The following is a 4,326-nucleotide window of genomic DNA, read 5'->3' on the forward strand; positions in this document are numbered from 1 at the left end:
TTTATTTACGATACGTCTAGTTTATTTATATTTTTATTTATTTACCATACCTTTTGAGTAAGTATAAAAAGACGTTTTATTTATTTACCATACCTCCACTTTACTTATATTTTTATTTGTTTACACCCTTACATGTATATAAGGTGACTTATGGAGTAAATATAAATTTTTATTTATTTATTTACCATACCTCTCATTTATTTATATTTTTATTAATTTACCATACCTCTTTTATAAATATAGTATTTGGCCCATAGGATTCACTTAAATAAAACCTATTCTTGAAAATGGGCGAATGGATTCACTTAAATAAAACCTATTCTTGAAAATGGGCGAATGGAAGGTTGTAAGTCCTAATTTCAAGGTCTAAATTTACCTTTTTTACCCTCTCCCTTAAAATAAGGTGGGCTATTTGAGGTGATTTGTAAAAATGTACTATGATACAAAATATTCGCCCACTAAAAATTTAAAACCCCTTAATTTCCCCAAAGGGCGAACATTCGCCCCTAAAATTATCCTTGATCGATCGAATCCAAACATGGATGCGTTGGCCAAGGGTTTACGACCTGTAGGGAGCCTAGATGTAGAGAATTTTGTCCTGCCTTCCACCAAGTAATAAAAAAATTCCTCTGCCATAAAAAAAAAAAAAAAAAAAAAAAAAAAAAAAAAAAAAAAAAAAAATACAGTGCACGGATGATTTTGTTTTTCCTAGATTAAAAAAAACAACATTCACCTTCTTAAGCTCAAGAACTTCTCTAACCGCTCGACTCCACCGTGGCGAGTTGCTCTGGCTTCCGTCCCCAAAGGAGATCAAAAAGCTGGTCTGGAATCGCATCCGAACTCATTAAATTGAAGATCACCAAAGGATCAGCTCCAAGCAATGATGTTTTTCACAGCTCGCCTTACAGTGCTCACAACAGCAGAACCAATCACCAACTTAGTGAATATAACCATGCAACAGAGCACAACAAGCATCTTGCTGATATGATCTGCAATTTCTTCTACGCTTGGAATGTGAGGAGAGTGAATGTCATAGACACCAGGACCAATTCCAACACCATATTTCACACCCTCTCGGAAAACTGAGAGAAGTTTCTCATCGGAACGAGAATTCTCAATGGTGATGACATCGACATCCATATCAATGATGGAATGAATAATGTCATTGAAGTTCGAGTAGCACATGTGAGTATGGATCTAAGTGGTATCTTGCACACCATAGTTAGTGATGCGGAATCTGTGTACAACCCAATCTAGCTAATAAGCATGTTCAACGTTGCGTAGAGGCAAACCTTCTCTAAGAGATACCTCGTCAATTTGAATCACCTGAATTCCACCCACTTCCAAATCTTTCACCTCATCCTTGATGGTCAAGGCAATTTGCATGCAACTTTTAGATCTTGGTTAATAATTTCTAACAAAGGACCAGTTCAAAATGGTCATTGGGCCAGTGAGCGTCCCCTTCATGGGTTGAGCAGTCATACAGATCCACCAATCCACCGCACAACTGTAAAAAATCCACTAATACGCCCCCACCACCAATTTGGATCCACTGATGCTCTCGCTACCACAAGAAGACTTGAAACACTCCTCCGGCGGGCCTAAATAAATAGACAAACCAAAAATTATAAAAAATAAAATATATTCTTTTATTTCCTCAGCCCAGGACGGGCTAAGTTTCCTCAGCCCAGGGCAGGCCAAGCCCATGAGGGGCCAGGCCCTCAGGGCTCTAATACCATGATAAAATTTGATGATGTCTATTATTTCATTAATCAAATACAATTACATATATACATGCACACACAATCTGTTGGTTGAGAGAATATCTCAACCACACACCAATGTAGGAAATAGATCCTAACTACTAGGAACAGACTCCTTCACTTAGTAAGAATCACAATTGAGACAAGTAGGAGTTACATTTTCCAACAAAACCAAGCACGACACACACTGAATCATCAAGAAAACTTAGAAAAACTTGAACAATGATGAATATGTGTCAAAACACCACTTAATACACATTCCTCCAATGTAACAAGTGTAGTATGTGAGACTGTGACCGGAAAGTGTCATTTTATGACAATAAATATGTTATGACCACAAAATGCACTAACAGATGTTATGATCAATGCAATGACACTTGAGACCATCCAAATACACTTGAAACACATAGGATAACATGAAACAACACTTGACAATCAAAATGAATCTAGATACGAAAGTGATGGTATGCTCCAAAATTCAATTGTAGTGAAATTTTGGAGGTTGTTGTAGCAACAACAACATAAGGGTATTTAAATTGTTACATGATCAAATTTCTATAAAGGGCATAAATTTACTAAAGGTTTGACAATTATTTTTTCCAAGGCCAAAATCAATCCCAAGTTTTCAATTGAGCAAAGATTCAAGGTATTTCATGGAAATCGAGTTTATAGATGGTGATCAAATTCTTTATGGTAGAAAGATCCATATTTGATAAGGTAAAATTTGCTTAATGAAACTAAACACTCCTCAATGGTGGCTGTATCCAAATTGGAGGTGGTTAATCAATTTCTGTACGAAATCCATTTGAAGGCCGAATTCATATATGATTAATATTTGTACAACCCTATCATATTTATTGGAGCAACATATTTGTTGTATGGTATGAGTTGTATTTGTTGGGTTGTATTTTAATTGTCGATACCCGAACTTCTATAGGGTTGCATATATTTGTTGGATCCAACCATATTTTTACACAGGTCATATCTATTGGAGATGGTTGAGTACGCGAGGATGCATCAACATTAAAGTGGGTCAAATTTCCCTGAAAAATTGAGTTTGAATGCTAAGTTGGGTTTAGGGAAAAAGACAACAAGAAATTAAATTCAATTGGAGATTCAGGTCAATTATCATGAGTGGCTTTATTTACCAAGGTTGTATTTAATGTTTTGAGGCTCAACTTTATTTGTTGGGGTTTTGTCCCTCTAAGAATTGAAATTTTTCATTTTTCGAGAAGTTTAAATACTTATGGGTGGTTGAGTTCCTTGGAGGAGATATGTTGGAAATACTGAGAGGGGGGTGAATCAATATTTCTTTTAAATTAGTTAAATTTTAATCTTTATAGCATTAAATTTACATGAGAATTAGATCAATCATTATTCAACATCACATCAGTAACAACACCATTCAATAATGCACAGAAAAAAAGACAAAATACTAGATAATTTTAGGTGGAAACCCTTATGGGAGAAAAACCACCAAACATTTCTTAATATAAGTCTTCAAAAATTTACATCAATTAGGAAGCTCCAACTTCCAATATTTTCAAAATCAACTACCCGGTTTACATGATCTAACCTGAAGGATGATCCAATGCCTTGGTTTACTATATCTAATTGGAAATATGCTCCAATGCCCCGATTTACAATCTTCAACCTGAAGGAAACTCCAACTCCTTAATTTCCCAGCTTCGACTTAAGGATGCTCCAATGCCCTATGCAGTCTCCAACTTGCCCTTGCACCACCTTTCCACCCTGAAGTGTTTCTAGACTTCAAATTGACAGAGACTCTACTTTCCTGCCTTGCACCGCCCTCCCACCCCAAAGAAAAGGATAGGTCACATTATTATGCCTTCACAAAATTGTCACAATTCTACTATTGTTGTCACAATTATCACCAACAAGATAAGCCCTAGATGAGAAATTATGTTTGATATATTTTACTATCAAAACCACTCTATCTTAGCAACACAACTCTCTACACTTTGTATTAATGCTCAACAAAACACTGTCTCAACAAGAAAGTCTCAATTTGATTTTTCCTTGGTCAGATTGAGAAAATTCGAATTTCCACATCAATAGATAACTTCATGTAGTTACCTTGTGTGACATCATTTGTGTCACCCATTTTAACCAATAAATTTGATTTAGAGGAGTTAGAGTTTAGTTATGCATGTGTGATTGCTAATTTGTAGCAATCAAGGCCAGTTATCTCAAGTTGTTTTTAGTTAAAATAGTTCTAACCTTTGGAGGAACTAGTGGAAGGTTAGTTGTGTAGTGATACTTCAGTGTAACTCAATGATCATACAATAAAATGATTAATCAACCCAAAATAGCTAGTGCATGCAAAGAATTCTAGTTCCCCACTTGTGGTGGAGTTCCAAGGCAGGGTAACATCAGTTGTAGACTAGTCTTGAGTGTACAGGTGTTGCAATGAGTCAGATGACCAACCTTGGGAATTGCGCAAGTATTTTGGAGGAAATTCCTAAATAATAGGGGCCTAATTTCCTCAAGAATTCACAAGGAAATAGGGCCACAAGCTGAGGTAGAAATTGACTAAATCTAG

At 35.8% G+C, this 4,326-nt stretch overlaps 1 pseudogene; it reads right to left on the reverse strand.

The window, feature by feature from the left end:
• Window positions 1-867: 867 nt before the first annotated feature.
• LOC149159831 (5-methyltetrahydropteroyltriglutamate--homocysteine methyltransferase 2 pseudogene) lies at window positions 868-1,482 on the reverse strand (annotated as a pseudogene).
• Window positions 1,483-4,326: the final 2,844 nt, after the last annotated feature.

Source organism: Pinus tabuliformis, chromosome 5_2 (genome assembly GCF_031772625.1).
Source record: "Pinus tabuliformis cultivar Carrire ecotype Pingquan chromosome 5_2, CPIR1, whole genome shotgun sequence".
In the NCBI taxonomy this organism is placed as follows: Eukaryota; Viridiplantae; Streptophyta; class Pinopsida; order Pinales; family Pinaceae; genus Pinus; species Pinus tabuliformis.